Below are 17210 nucleotides of genomic sequence, written 5' to 3' on the forward strand. Positions count from 1 at the left end.
AATGCACACCATATGCATTTTTTTCAACCTTTTGCCAGCGTGTTCACTCGTTTCATTTTTCCGATAATTTAATTCTCGGTTCAGTCATACCCTCCCCCCGCCTCCCTTACTCCCTCCTCCCTTGACGTCCTCTTCCCGTACAGGTGGCAAAATATACATTGTTTGTTTACATGTAGGGTAGAACGGGCGTCATTTATCTGGTTCTGCTTCCGTGAACATATTACTACACACCCGTTTTATTATATTACCACACACACACACACACACACACACACACACACACACACACACACACACACACACACACACACACACACACTATATGCGTATTTCCACACACCCCAAATCATATTCACACGGTACATATTACCTCACAATCTTTTCCGTACACTGTACATATCTGCAGCAGCCCTGCGGTGTGCATATTGTCTGTACATTATAACTATTGCCGGTACGGTATACACGTTGTTCGATGTCCACCATATCGCCACCATCCATAGTAATTCATCTGCCAGTCAGCCATTATGGCTACAAGAGTCATACGACCCGTTAGGCGGCTGGTGATGTAGTTTGGGCCAGACTGGAGTATTCATTTAGCCTTATATATAGCCTGATATTCATATGGCATAATAATACGAAGAGTAATTAGGACAGAGTTGTATTGTTCTTGTTGATTTAATAGTGTGTCTGGAGATGGGGGTACCTGGACTCTGTCTGTCTGTCTGTCTGTCTGTCTGTCTCTGTCTGTCTCTCTCTCTCTCTCTCTGAGTGTGTGTGTGTGTGTGTGTGTGTGTGTGTGTGTGTGTGTGTGTGTGTGTGTGTGTGTGTGCGTGTGTGTGTGTGTGTGTGTGTGTGTGTGTGTGTGTGTGTGTGTGTGTGTGTGTGTGTGTGTGTGTGTGTGTGTGTGTGTGTGTGTGTGTGTGTGTGTGTGTAGAGGGGATGGAGGTATGGAGATTAAAGTCCCTAGATGAGCGTGGAAGTAGATGGATGAGGGAATATTACAAAGAGGGGAGGGAGGTGAGGGCTTGATGGTGGGGAGGGGGGGATGGCAAGAGAAGGAAAGGAGAGAAGGGAGGGTAGAAATTAATAGAGTCGGTGTTTTGTATTATTGCGAGCGATGGTACGAAGTGATGGAGAGACAGTGGGAAAAAAAGGAGAGATGACAGAAAGTAAGGGAGGACTGGGTGGATAGGAGGACAGGTGGGGAAGAAATGTGTGATATGATAGGGATGAAGTGGAATGTTGGATAGGGTGGGAAGGAGGGAGGGATTGGGTGTTAGGAAAAAAAGGGAGAGTAGGAAGGGAGGGGGTGGGTAGCAGGATAGGAAGCGATAGTTGGAGAAAAGAAGTGGGTGGTAAGTTAGAGAAGGGGAAAGTGAGTAGTAGGATGAGCAGGGATGTTAAGGAAAGATGAAGAAACAGTGGGAAGGGGGAGAGTGTGTAGAAGAGAGAGATGGCAAGTAAGGGGAGAGTGGCTAGCAGGATAGGACTTGAAGGCATAAACTACAGAACATTTCGTCGCTTCAGCGCTGTATGTAATAGAGTGAACTATGAACTTGGCGTCTGTTCTGAGCCGAAAGACAAGGATAGCCAAACAGGAAGGATTCCCTTACCCACCAGTCCCTCCAGCCAAGACCAGTTGGAAAATGTGAAGGCTTGCTATGATGTACGGCAAAAGAAAAATACTATTGGAAAATTCATAAGAAAGGATAATTTGAAGATTGTATTTTATAGAATTTTCTCCTGACTTAGTGGGAACCATTTGGCTTATCACTCAGTGTATAGCCACCCCAAAAGTAAAGAAGAGTAATAAAAACTTACAGGAAAGATGGGAGAAATAGGAAGAGAGGAGGGCAGACACAGAAAGAGAATGATTAAGGTGATGGAAGAAGTAAACAGCACATCATCCACTCAGTTGATGTACTGCTGCCTACTTCTTCTTTCACCTTTATCATTCTTTTTCTGTGTCTACCCTCCTCTCTTCTTATTTCTCCCATCTTTCCTGTCACTTTTCATTACTCTTCTATCCTTTTTAGGCGGCTTTACATTGAGTGACAAGCCAAACGATTTCCTGTAAGCCAGGAAACCAATTACAGCGCTGAGTGGTGAGGAGTAGACTGTAGCACCAGTCGAGCAGGACAGTACTCCCAAGGTGGGTGGAAAGCTGATGACAGGGAGAGCTGGAGCTCCCGTTTCATCAGCCCTCGAGACTAGTTCCCGACCAACCCCCTTTGCTGAACTTTCTCAGTGTTTCAGTAACACAGAGAGTAGGCCAGCATGCTCTCTAATACAGTTATTATCTATATACCTACCTGTCTTGTCTATTTAGTCGGGTATCTGTCTGTTTCTTTGTGTCTCTCTTTTTGTTGTGTATATCGGATTTCATTTTCTTATTTTTGTCTCGGTATCATTTTTTCTCCTATTACCCCTTCTTCTGCCTTTCTGTTTATGCTTTCTCTCCCATTTATTGTTTTCCCTTTCTCTCCATTTTTCTGTTTACACTTTCTCTCCTTTTCTTCCTTGTATCCATTCTCTTCCCTTTCCCACCGTTTTTCCTGTATTTTCATCCTCTGTCAGTACATACGTCTGTCTATACATCTAGCTATATTTCTTGTTTTATTTGTTTATAATAATATCAGAGGTTATGTATGGTTCTTATTTTTAGTATCTACTGCTTATCGTCATGGGTCAAGTTCTCAATCGTTATGGAGCTGCAATTAATTCAGATAATTTCTTAATACAAGGTTATCAGTAGGTAATTTTAGCTCCGAACTGGACCCATGTTTGCATATCACATGTCATTAAAAATTTACCCAAGTAGCCTACAAACGTCTGACTCAGTTCAAGGCCCACGCTGTATATGTATATGTCTGTCTGTTGATAATTATACCTGTTTGTGTCGTTTATCGATATTACATTTACACATGACGAATCTCCTCTGTTTGTGTCCATCTTTCTTTACACCCGTCTGTTCATATATATAAATGATCTATTGTCTGTCTATATCCGTCTATAATAATCCAATATGTTTATCTATCTGCCTGCTTGTCTATCTGTGTCTGTTTCTGTTTCTCCAAATGATTTTAGAATTCCAAATGTTCATCTGTGTTTGTCCATCTGTCTCTATCACTGCTGCCATCCACTAAGTCGCAATCTACATGTTTATCTATCAAAACCTCTACCATTCCCTTTTATCTATCCGACGTCTATCAATCTGTCTATCTTGCCTCCCCCTGCTCCCTCAAGCGACCCTTTTGAATCCCACCAGGCTTTCCCTTTCGCTCCGGTAACTCACAGGAGAGAAAGAGAGAGAGAGAGAGGGAGAGAGAGAGAGAGTTCTCCCGTGTATCCTGTTTGTCTGTCTGTCCTGAGGCGTGTGACGTTCTGAGAGTAGGATGGCCTGGGTAGCATAGCAGACTGATTATTATGTTAGCTGTGTACCTTACGTAGGGAAAGTGCTCACGGCGACTGGCTATTGAAACACGTATGTGGAGTGGGAGGAGGGTAGGGAGTCAAGTGGAGGACGAGAAATGGAGATAGAGTTGTAAAGGGATAATACATTACTCCTGTGGCATTGTTGAGATAGTGTTGTTTCTGCACCAGAATTATTACCGATTACTGCAAAGCTGGACCCAAATAATTTTTTGAAAGTTGTATGTTTGGCCGCTTAAAAGTGAAAATATTATTTTTTATGCATGAGAGAGGTGAGAGGTGCCTTATCATACTTGCTTATGCTTCACTGTGTGTGTGTGTGTGTGTGTGTGTGTGTGTGTGTGTGTAGGTAGGTAGATGTCTACACTGTGTCTACTTTCTTTCATAATACTATATAATTTTTTCAGTGGGGTCGTTTTACCTTCACGATTGCTACATAAGTATTTTTTAAAATTTCTTTTCTGCCGTTTTGGCGCTGTATCTTTTATCCTCTTATTTTATATCTTTCTTTAGCCTTTTGTTCTGATTGTTAACTGTTGCTTTGGTGTTCCTCTTCTGTTGCTGGTATGGTTTACATACTTAACAGATTATGTAATACGAGTATACGATATGTTTAGTATGTCAAGATAGTATGGTCACAGTGAGTGAATGGGTATGAACAAAGTATATGAGTGAGGTTGTTGCAGGTGGCGTGAAAGGCCAAGAAGGTGATTGGACTTGGTGAATGAATGTTGGAATAAACGAGTTAGCCTGAGTGTTGAAACAGTGAAAAAATGTGCAAATTATCGGCTTGAATGAATGAAGGTTATATGTAGATGTGCATGCAAGGCTTTCACTTTTTTTTTTAATTACTTGCAAGTCTCTGTCCCACCAACATTATAAAGCACCTTTTGTGTTTGAGGATGTTACTTGTTTTATTTTTATTCGACAACTGCGAAGGCTTGAAGAATGTGTTGGCCAGTTTACGGAACATTCTGGAAGTAGTTTTTATTTTCTACCGGAACTTTGCTGTACCTCCATTTTGGATCCCTCCCACCATCTACATTAGTGAGAAATATTTTAGGGTGATGGTGGTGATGGTGGTGATGATGATGGCAGCTGTCATCCGTATCAGTGGACAACTAGAGGTAAAAACGGAGGGACAGTGCCGCCTAAGCTGTTTGGAATAAGGTTTTGTTTGTCCCTGTGATTATTTTTTGAATGCAGCGATGATAACGTTATTGTTGCTATATTACTTAGTTCTTGCCCTGTACCTTTTTTTTTTTTTTTTCGGTGTCGTGATCGTGAAATATCCTATTCTGCCAGTATGTCAAAACTATTTACAGGTATATTTTGACACCTTTCTGATACACTGCAGGAATTTGTCAGGGGAGCAAGTGTGAGTTAAGATTCGCATAGCTTAATGAACTGCCTATTATTATTAGACTTGTCCATTTCACTCGAGGGGTTAAGCTGAACATAATAGTCAGACGAAAGCAATAATAGACATCACCGTACAGAGGAGATTAACAGACATTGCTTCTAATCCCTTCTTAACGAGAGATCTCACCTGAGCTAAATATAATACTATAGTGATATTGATAATTCTAAAACCGACATCGGACAAAAAGTGTTAAAGGAAAAAGTGATTGTGAGTCTGCTTCTCACCCGATCTTGTGAACCTCGTCTTCAGTGAAAATTTTTGCTTATGATTGCTTAACCCGTGAATTGCGCAATTACCCCTTTTTTTTCCCCCACCCTGCTGTGCGCAAAAAATGAAGATTTTTTTTTTTAAGATTTATTTATTATAAACTTGAAGATAAATATCCAGGGCATCATCTGGTGAAGAGAAATAATATCTCTCTCAGTCTTTGTGTAGGGCCATGCGTAAATTTACGTAGGGAAATAGTTAAAAAATAAATTAAAAAAAAATTGATTTTGTTTATCATAAACTTGAAGATAAACATGCAGGGCATCATCTGGTGAAAAGAAAAAAAATCTCTCTCCGTCTTTGCGTAGCGCCATGCCTAAGTTTGGGTAGGGGTGGAGTATGTACAGTAGTTAGCGGTGATGCACAGCCAGCACAGCCTGAGCTGTGGCTCGCACCGTGACGGAACCCAGCCTGAGCTGTGGCTCGCAATCCACGGATTAATCATCAGCTCTAGATAAATAGCATAATTTTTATATTTAAAAAGGAAATCAAATAATCCCATATGTTGTGTACCACTTCTTGGCATTTGTGACCAATGAACATGCTTAATGTAATGATCATTAACGGGTCGGACACCTGCCTACCCGTGTAGCGTTTTATATGGCAAACAACCCTACTGTTATCAGTGGAATTCATACAGTGGTTTATAAACCACAGGACCACTAGGCGTAAGTAACATACAAGAGAATAATAAAGCAGAGCTCGGGGAAGTTCTGAGTGCTACCCACCCATAAATATGAGGCCTAAACCGACTAGAGTAAGTGCAGAGAATTACGAACCAGATGACAATCAGTTGTGTGGGAATGATGTGGAGGTATGGGAGGAGGGTGGTGGAGGTGTGGGGGTATGGATGGAGGATGGTAGAGGTGTAGGGGTGTGGGTGGAGGGTGGTAGAGGTCTGGGGGTGTGGGTGGAGGGTGGTAGAGGTCTGGGGGTATGAGTGGAGAGTAGTAGAGGTGTGGGGGTATGGGTTGACAGTGGTAGAGGTGTGGGGGTGTGGGTGGAGGGTGGTCGAGGTGTGGGTGTGGGTGGAAGGTGGTAAAGATGTGGGTGTGTAGGTGGAGGGTGGCAGAGGAGGGGGTGAGGGTGTTGGAGTCATGGTTGGTTGCGACATAAATTAGTTGTTCTTTGTCTTCTCATGGTTACTTATGGCTGGAGTTACAAGTGACTATTATGCTTGATGGGTTTGTTTGAATGTTACGTAAATATAGGCTTTGTAAGATGTGTGGTCAAATTTTAGCACGATAAATTGTTTTCCCTTCTCTAAAGCGTTATTTCTTCTTCTCCTTTATTAAGTTGGGCTTGGATCTCCACTCATCGCCTTTGTAGTATCTTAAAATTTTAGGTTTACTTGAGAAGAGTTAAACTAGTATGCATGTATTCTTCTATTAATTCAAACCACCACGTTGTGTTCATATGTTGAAGGTATGCGAAGAGTACATGTAAATGGGAAGTGTACAGGTATATATTGAGCAAATATGGACATAATTAGTAATGTACAGTTAATTTTGATAGAACAACGTAACCATATACGCCTTACCCCCCCCCCCATCAGATAGAAGAGCCTTCCCTTCTCTGTTTACAAAAAAAATTATAGGACTATATTTATTAGATTATACTTTATTGGAAGAGCAGATTACATTATTATATACATTTACCAATTTAATTTTGACAATAACTGAGACATGGTCGGGGAGATGTGTTCAAGTAAAAAACGGATAGCATCATTAACCTAAACAGACAAGTATTATGAGAAAAGCTTTTAATGTTAGTAAAGGCTGAGAAGGCCAAGGAAATAAGGTGAGACCCAAGGCAACATTAACTTCTAATGCTGGAGGGATATTTTATTGATTCATTCTTGTTGCCTCCTGACAACTGCATTAAACTTGGGAAGGATTTGATGCAACGAAAGGGCTATATCTGACCAGTTAAAATAATTCTCCTGTATTGCTTGGAGACTGGAGAGACTGATCAATGAATGACCTTTACCTTGGATGTAACGCTTTCTTAGCCCCAAGTATTACAGAACAAGAAATATACAGTATATCTATCTATGTATTTACCTATATATATATATATATATATATATATATATATATATATATATATATATATATATATATATATATATATATATATATATATATATATATATATATAGTATATTGTTACGGAACAGAGAAAGATAATGTACACTTTAAGCGAGAATACTAAAAATCACTCCTGTCCCGTAAAGTTCCAGGATCAAAACAAAGAGTTAGGTAAAATTACAAGTTAAAGTTTAATGCTCAAACTAACGACAAAACATTCAGGACTCATAAGGATAATGTAATGGCAAAAAACAGGTTAAATATATGGTTAACTGCAATAACCTCTATTAACACGAAATTAGCGTGAGTAAATTTATCTAAGTCAGCCCTGTTAAAATGAAAATACACTGGGTAATGCTCAGTTAATGCAAGATAAATTATTACAGATGCAAACTATTATGAACAATGGCTAACAATAAAAACCTTACGTGAATTACATAAACCTCACTAGGCCTATAAATTAACAACTTATGCTATACAGTACAAGAACAAAATGCAACAACAGTTATACTCAAATTACACACAGCTACTAGATGGCTGGAGACTTCCTGAGCACTCACAAAAACAACTGTACAGGGGAGGACAGAGATGTGAACAAAATGAGGAGCAGATCTAAGTGGCAATAATGCAGAGACTGAGCTCATTATATAGGGGCCAGCAGAGCTTGATACAACTTGTAAGAAGGACGCGCAAATGAAGCCATAGGGGACAAAGAGCTGACAATCCTGCTCTGAACAACAGAAAGGACGACTTACTCTACTATAACGGTAGAAGGGGGGACTGAGGCAGAACACGCTCGTGATCAAACATGCAGCATACTGTGCGTTAAAATTACACAAAGGATGATGAAATCATAGGCTATGTAACACCTCCCCACAAAGAAAAAGAAATTTACAAAGGAAATTTCTTATTACTCTAAAACAATCTGTCAAAAGTCTAGATAAGCAATCTGCAATAACATTTTCTTTCCCCTTGACATGTTGTATGTCTAATGAATACTCCTGAAGAAGTAGACTCCATCTTGTCAATCTCTGATTTTTATCTTTAAACTTACTAAGGAATTTCAGTGGGTTATGATCGGTATAAATGACTATGGGGTCAAAACCAGAACACAAATAAAATGAAAAATGCTGTAAACCCAAAATCAAGGCCAAAAGCTCTTTCTCAATAGTTGAGTAGTTCTTTTGAGGTGGAGTGAACTTCTTACTGTAATAAGATACAGGGTGTTCAATACCCTGATCATCCTCTTGCAGCAAAACAGCCCCAGCTCCTGTATCACTTGCATCAACAGACATCTTAAAAGGCTTAGCAAAATTTGGAGTAGCGAGCACTGGCTGACTTAATAGGATAGCTTTAAGTCTGCTGAAAGAGGATTCACAGTTATCGGTCCAGACAAATTTAACTCCCTTTTTCAGTAGGTCTGTAAGTGGTGATACAAGAATTGAAAAGTTAAGAACAAATCTCCTGTAACAACCTACCATTCCCAAAAATCTTTGTAGCTCTTTCCTACTTTTAGGTCTGGGAAGATCACTTATAACCTGAACCTTAGCTGCTGGTGGTGCAACATGTCCATCACCAATTACGTACCCAAGGTACTGAACTTTAGCTTGACCAAACTCACACTTTGATAAATTAGCTACAAGATTAGCCTGAACCAAACGCTCAAGAAATTTACTGACATGGCATAGGTGATCTTTCCAGTTGTCACTGAAGATTAATACATCATCAATATAAACAACACACCCAGCCAAACCCTCTGTTACAACATTCATGAGCTTCTGAAATGTGGCTGGTGCATTCTTCATACCATATGGCATTACAGAACATGCAAAAGTCTTTCCTAGTGTTACAAAACATGAGATCTCCCTAGCACGTTCAGTCATAGGTACTTGCCAGTATCCCTTTAACAAATCAAACTTACTTATGTACCTAGCCTTTCCGATCTTGTCTATGCAATCTTCCACACGAGGGAGAGGGTAAGTGTCTGTTTTGGTTATCTGATTAACACGTCTGTAGTCGATGCAAAGCCGCTGTGACCCACCTGGCTTAGGGACTAGAGTGACAGGAGAACTCCACTCGCTCTGACAGGGCTCAATCATCTTGTGGTCCAACAGGTAGCCAAGCTCCTTCTGGATGAGAGGAACTTTCACTGGGTTCACACGGTAAGGAGGCAATTTAATTGCCTTTGCGTCTCCAACATCGACATCGTGCATCAACACAGTGGTTCTTCCTGGAGTGGCACAGAACACTTGCGGGTACTCCTGCAGTAATGCCGAAAACTCCTGCCTTTCCTCGGGAGGTAGATGAGAAGGCTTAGTCTGGAGATCATTCATGATATCAGGATTCTTCCCCAAACTATCACTCAGGCTCATACTGCATGGGAGAGCTTCACTTGCAGACTCGGGTGGAACAGCTACAGTGCAGACTGGATTATTTTCGTCCCGCCTGTGATATAACTTTAGCATGTTGATGTGACATAGTTGCTTGTTCTTTCTACGATCTGGTGTGGCGATGACATAGTTGACATCACTGAGTTTCTTCTCCACGAAATAAAGACCACTAAACTTGGCTTGAAGAGGTTGCCCATGAACCGGTAGCAGAATCAAAACCTGATCTCCTGGCTGAAAGTGGCATAACCTGGACTTTTTATCATACCAAGTCTTCATCTTCTCCTGAGCAGCTCCTAAATTCTCTCTCGCCAGCTGTAAAGCAGTGGACAGCCGTTCTTTGAACTTCATCACATACTCCAGCAGGTTGACGTCATCTTCCTCCGACATCCAGCATTCATTGAGTAGCTTAAGGGGTCCTCTTACTTCATGGCCAAACAGTAGTTCAAAAGGTGAGAAGCCCAGTGATTCATTTGGAGATTCTCTTGCAGCAAACACAACGAATGGAAGACCTTTATCCCAGTCTTTCTGATGTTCCAAACAGTATTTCTTGAGCATCGATTTGAGTGTTTGTTGATATCTCTCCAACGCTCCATGGGTCTGGGGATGGTAAGCTGAAGACGTGATCTGGGTGATGCCCAACTCTTTCAGAGACTGCTTGAAAACATTTGACATGAAATTACTTCCCCGGTCTGACCGTACCTCCTTGGGCAAACCAAACTTTGTGAAGAACCCTAGCATTTCCTTAACCACGTTCTTTGCTGAGATATTTCTAAGTGGAATGGCTTCAGGATAACGAGTAGCCATATCAATCAGGGTCAACACATAAGAAAATCCTGAAGAAGTCTTAGGAAGAGGGCCCACAATATCCACCAACACACGGGTGAAAGGCGGAATGGGAACTAGAGGTGCAACCTTTTCAGTCTGATTACACTGCCCCATAACTTGACAGGTGTGACAAGACTTACAATACCAGGAAACATCCCTGAAGATACCTGGCCAGTAGAAGTGTTTCAAAATGCTTGCCACAGTCTTCCTCACTCCAAGGTGTCCTGCCAAACTGGAATCATGAGCCACTCTAATGATATCCTGCCTAGAAACACGAGGGATGACAACTTGATGTACAACCTCCCATTCACAGTCAGCTGATGCTGTTGGGGGTCTCCACTTCCTCATAAGTACTCCTGACTTTATATAATAACAAGTAGAAGCACCAGTTGACTCTTCCTCACTGCAAGCAGAGTTAGCAAGACCTTTCAACTCAGGGTCAGCAACCTGCAACTCAACCAACTCTTGACGAGACAAATTATCAACACTACGGGGTACTGCCTCATCTGGTGAGTGGTCCAGATTAGCAAGAAAAGTGTCAGCTAGGATAACATCATCATCATCATTATCCTCTAAATCACCAGTAACTTTAGACTTAGCCCTAGTGACAGCACATGCAGGGAACACATCAGGGACATCACAATCCCGGGTCGCAGCCACTGGCTCACTAGACAACTGAGGAGCTGGACACACTTGACTTCCACCAATATCATTTCCAAGTAAGAAAGTTACACCTGACATTGGGAGTGTCTCAACCAACCCAACCATAACGGAACCATTAACAAAACCAGACTCTAAATTCACTCTGCACAGAGGGACAGAGAAGTAATTATTCCCTACACCTTGTAAGATTACAGTTTCATCAGAGGAATTAACATTAGAGCCTAGAACACTGGTCAGCATAAGGGATTGGCAAGCACCTGTATCACGATATATTTTAACTGATTTCCTGTCATTACTGTCCAAAGGACTGACAAAACCATCAGACAGGAAATTAGCACATGAACTCTTGAGAGTGTCACCCACGTTACTGCTCAAAAGAGGAGCTCCATCATGAGAATTTAAGTTACCCCTCAAAGCAGGTTCAGTTAACTCAGTTAAAGAATTCTGGGAACTCTCAAGAGTGGACACTAGACCAATTGACTGAATATTTAAAGACTCCTTTTTGTTCACATCACGCTGTCTCCTGAAACATTTCTCCGTAGTATGACCAAGCTTACTACAATAAGTACATTTACTTTTCTGAAATCTAGAGGTGAAGCTGGTATTTACTTCCTGAGAAACATCATCTTTATTCTCTTTCCTGTTACCTGTACTCTGAGTAGAGGCAACATACTCTCAGCTTTCCCTTTTTCTCTAGAATATCTCTTGTGAGTGAGAACATATTCCTCAGCTAAAACTGCAGCATCAGACAAATTATCTATTCTTTTCTCATCAAGATATTGGTTTACATCTTTACTAATACACCTTTTGAAATCTTCCAGCAAAATCATCTGCTTAAATTTGTCAAAATCAGAATCCACATTCTTAGAATTTAACCACTGCTCTAACAGATCTTCTTTGATTTTTGCATACTCAACATGGGATTTTTTTTTTTTATGCGAGGAAGAAGGAACCAAAGGCCATGAGCCCGCAGTAACAGTTCCCTCCAAGAGAAAAACAAAATACAATAGAGAGCCAAATTCAAGATCCGATCATTTTGAGATGCCTGGACACACTGCGTTTGAAAGACTGGAGATCATAGGCAGGAGGAAATACAGACAGAGGGAGACAGTTCCAGAGCTGACCTGTTGCATGAATGAAAGACTGGGAGTAACGGTTAACTCTTGCATTAGAGAGTTGGACAGAAAAGGGATGAGAGTTTGCTGCCAGATGGGTGCTACGCGCCCGTCGTAGAGGTGGAGGAATGCAAGAAGACAGTTCAGAGAAGCAGTGACCATTAAAGTAGCGATAGAAAAGAGATAAAGATGTTTATCTTGCTTGTAAGTTGTCCTAAATTTTACTCTATAGGCTTCAGGAACAAGCTCATAGGCCTTAAGAATCAAGCTCTTAACTACATCATAATTATCAGATTGATCCTGAGGCAAAGATGCATAAGTTACTTGAGCTTTACCGGTGAGAACAGTTTGAAGGAGTACTGGCCAATACTTTTTGGGCCAATTAAAACCTGTAGCTACCCTCTCAAACAACTGAAAATACTTTGTTAAATCAGATTCATTAAAAGGAGGGACAAGTTTAACATTTTTAGCCACCTCAAAATCATCAGAGCTAGATGATCCAGTTCCACCTTGTTTCATGCGATACTCATGGTCTGCCTGAATCCTGGCAAGTTCAATTTGTGCCTGTATCTGTGCCTCCTGAATACGAGCCTGAGACTCCGCCTCCTTAGCCTAAGACTCAGCCTCCTTAGCACGTACTTGAAATTCAGCCTCCTTAACACGAGCCTCCTGCAGGGCTAGCTGTAACTTAGCTAATTCAATCTGCGTTTGCTCATTTGGAGGAGTTACATTAAACAAGCTTTTATTAATCATGCCAACAATTTGATCTTTAGAATGATGAGAGTGAACTGCAATTCCCAATTGTTGAGCAACAAGCTTAAGTTCATTCTTTGTTCTGTTTTCTACATCACACACTGTTTGCACATTTGACAAAAAATCTTTGGCTTCATCAAGTGTAGTAATAGTAGACATCATGAATAAATCACAGTCACAAAATATCAAGCAATATCCTTATGATAATATCCTGAATATCCTGATAAGAGGTCTCCAAATTTATGTTACGGAACAGAGAAAGATAATGTACACTTTAAGCGAGAATACTAAAAATCACTACTGTCCCGTAAAGTTCCAGGTTCAAAACAAAGAGTTAGGTAAAATTACAAGTTAAAGTTTAATGCTCAAACTAACAACAAAACATTCAGGACTCATAAGGATAATGTAATGGCAAAAAACAGGTTAAATATATGGTTAACTGCAATAGCCTCTATTAACACGAAATTAGCATGAGTAAATTTATCTAAGTCAGCCCTGTTAAAATGAAAATGCACTGGGTAATGCTCAGTTAATGCAAGATAAATTATTACAGATACAAACTATTATGAACAATGGCTAACAATAAGAACTTTACATGAATTACAAAAACCTCACTAGGCTTACAAATTGACAACTTATGCTATACAGTACAAGAACAAAATGCAACAACAGTTATACTTAAATTACTCACAGCTGCTAGATGGCTGGAGACTTCCTGAGCACTCACAATAACAACTGTACAGGGGAGGACAGAGATGTGAACAAAATGAGGAGCAGATCTAAGTGGCAATAATGCAGAGACTAAGCTCATTATATAGGGGCCAGCAGAGCTTGATACAACTTGTAAGAAGGACGCGCAAATGAAGCCATAGGGGACAAAGAGCTGACAATCCTGCTCTGAACAACAGAAAGGACGACTTACTCAACTATAACGGTAGAAGGGGGGACTGAGGCAGAACACGCTCGTGATCAAGCATGCAGCATACTGTGCGTTAAAATTACACAGGATGATGAAATCATAGGCTATGTAACTATATATATATATATATATATATATATATATATATATATATATATATATATATATATATATTTATTTATATATATTTTTGTTCTCAAACCTCAACCTTTACTTCCCGACGTATATTTTTCACTTCCAAATGTTGATACATCACTTTTATGTTTTTAGACCCTATTCGGTTCAATAATGGACACAAACACTAAAGCTTTCATTATAGTTTTAAATTGCCTCTTTCTCTACAAAGCGTCTCACAATGACGTTGTTTGGTTGGTATTATTATAATTTAATGAGATTCAGGCTGGACTTACAGAGGGAGATTGAGTGGCATGGGCATGGGTGAGTTGGTGGGGGTTTTGTGGCTCCTGGCGTCTGGCCATTCTATGTAGATTATGTGTCTACTAGTAAAGGAGTGAATGGATTTTGTATCTTGCCCTGTCATCTGAAAATTCTCTCCCAAGCTAAATAAGATCGTCTGAAATGAACAATAATGCGTCATTGGTTGAAGTAGCTAACGGATTGGGGCTATTGAGTTTGTATTGGGATGTCTCTAGGAGATCGGTAGACTGGATCAGAGGGGTTGACTGAGATGGCACTAGGAGATCGATGGAATGAGTTAGAGGGGTTGTCTGAGATGGTACACGGAGGTCGGTGGAATGGGTTAGAGATGTTGATTCAAATATAGGAGTGGCTGTGGATAAATATCTCTTTCATGTCTGTGCATCACTATTGGCAGATGTTATGTAATCTCTTGGAATCCATGACTGAGTGGCAAATATGTTTGTCGTGATAGTGATGATGATGGATTCGACAGGGAAAAACAAGCATGGAAAGAAAACTATAACATCGCTGTATCATTGAGAATTAGGACAACTCATTTATGCATATGCTGAGTTTTGACAGCGATTTATCGAGTGATTAGGATAGACAGATATAAAATTATGTAAAATCTGTGAGTTGCCTAAATAGGACCGTTTCAACATAATTCTTTAAGGTAATTAGAAATTTTGAGAAAAACTTCGTTCTGGTAAAATTGTACATTCCAGAATGTAATGGAGTATCTTTTTGACAGCATGTCCAACGCCGTTGTTTCTTTTGTATTACTTACCGTTTTAAGAAGCAGCGGAGGTGAGTGCAGTGATCACCAGCCATCACAAAGTAAGAGCAACCAGTAATAATGTGGGGCACTGAGGGGACCTGGATGACCTCAGACATATGAGTTTTATTTGACCTTAACCTATCTACTCGGCCTCAAGATTAATCTCGGTAAAACCAAGTTCATGCCCTTTGGCCTTCTACCCCCTGAACGTCCACTCTTCCTTGGGAGGCACCAGCTTGAGCTTGTTTGCAGCCATCAGTACTTGGGGGTGTGGTTCCTTATCCACCCAGGTACGGTATCTATGGGAGCGGGCTGCTCCCAGAATCACGGCACTAAAAGCCCTCTCAAGCCAGAGCCTAGGTGCCTCTTTTCACGGACTCACGACTTTCTACTCACACGCTATCTGTCTTGCAGGGCTCTCTGGGGCGCAATCTTGCTCCCTAGAAGTCCTGCAGAACTCTGCACTGCGTGTGATGCTGGGAGCTCCTCCTTGGACGCGATTTGTGAACCTAAGGGTTGAAAGTGGCTACACATCTCTCCAGCACAGAATCTGGAGTCGATTGACAATGGTCTCTGCCCAGCTCTGCAGACTCAGGCCTCACTTACCTGTTTCTGCACTTCTACAATGCACCCTAGAGAGGCCCCCTGATGCACACCCGAACAAGGACTGGGCACGCATCACTGCGAATATTATCCATGACCTGGGAGCAACTGTTGCTTTCCTCGGGGGCCCAGACCTCCCCGACCCTGCCTACACCCCTCCCCCTCCGTGGCTGCCACCCGCGATCCAGAGTGTTGTCCCCTCTGCTGCCTGCCCTAGAGCATCTCTGCCCGCCCTCAGGATGGCCTGAGGAGGATGGCATCACTCTGGACCCCGGGAACAGTCGAGTATTTCACCGATGGGTCCGTTGCTGCTGAGGGATCTGCAGGTGATGCATTTGCCAGTGATGGCTGCGTCGAGACCTGGCGGCTCCCTTCAGGGGCCACCGTGTACGAGGCAGAGCTTCTGGCAATCTTAGGCACCTTAAGACACGCCCACTTCCACTGCCACTAACGTGTGGTCGTCCACACTGACTCGCTCTTGTCTCTGCATGGTCTCCGTGCGCGACGCTTCACTGACAATGTGAACCTGCTGACCTCCATACTAGCGGTAGCCGACTCCATCGTTCAGAGTGGAGGGGTAATCCACCTGCACTGGCTGCCCAGTCATGTAGGCATCGCTGGTAACGAGCGTGATGACACTGCTGCTCGCTCTGCAATGCTCCACCCTGCTGTCAACTTTCCCCTTAGAATGAGCCGTTCTCTGCTGAAAAGCAGAGTCAACAGTACCAACCTACAGCTCACACGAAGGGACCATGAGACACTTGTAGCAGAAGGCTCTCGTTCCGCCACCTGGTACGCCAGGACTACGAACTATGAGCCCCTCAACACTCCCTCTCACACGCCCAATTCGCTAGTCGTGCGATTACTCCGCCTACAGCTTGGCTACCCCTGCTACTCTCAAATAGCAGGGACTACCCCTGAACCGTCCCCTCACTGTCACGAAACTGCAGACTGGCCACTCCTCCACTTCTTGCTTGACTGCCCCTCCACCGCCACACTTCGCTCCACCTTAGATGGCAGACTTATAAGAAGGATGTCTCCCTTTGCCACTGCTGCTGAGATCGTCGCCCTTGCCTCAACCACAGTCCTACTTGACACCGTCTCCACTTACCCTCCACCTCGTTATCCTCTCACTAGTGACCACACTATAGGTGGATGATTCCACCCCAACAGTAGCTCTCTTTGAGCCCTGCTATTGTCAAGATTCACTCCGGCGGGCCCATATTTGGCCCGGTCCTCCCAAAGGGAAGAAAATCTAAAACATGAACAACAACATATCTGACCTTAACCCTTTTGCAGCTAGAATTTCTGCTGAAGAAAATCGTCTGATGTGGGATAAATAAAATTCTTAGAGGTACCAATGGCAGAGAAGGTGTGACTCCAAATTATTTTTTTAAAGCTTTGATTGCCAGGATTTCCCTTAGCAGAGCAAAACTTTCCGGTGTTAGGCAGAACGAGTTACATATTTTTACCTGCGGCGGTAGCCAGCAAGTCAATGAGTAACAGCGCTCTTCTTCTTCTGCTTCTGGCGG

The sequence above is a fragment of the Coenobita brevimanus genome, chromosome 71, assembly GCF_032717465.1.
Source record: "Coenobita brevimanus isolate Jiangsu-jjx chromosome 71, ASM3271746v2, whole genome shotgun sequence".
NCBI lineage: Eukaryota > Metazoa > Arthropoda > Malacostraca > Decapoda > Coenobitidae > Coenobita > Coenobita brevimanus.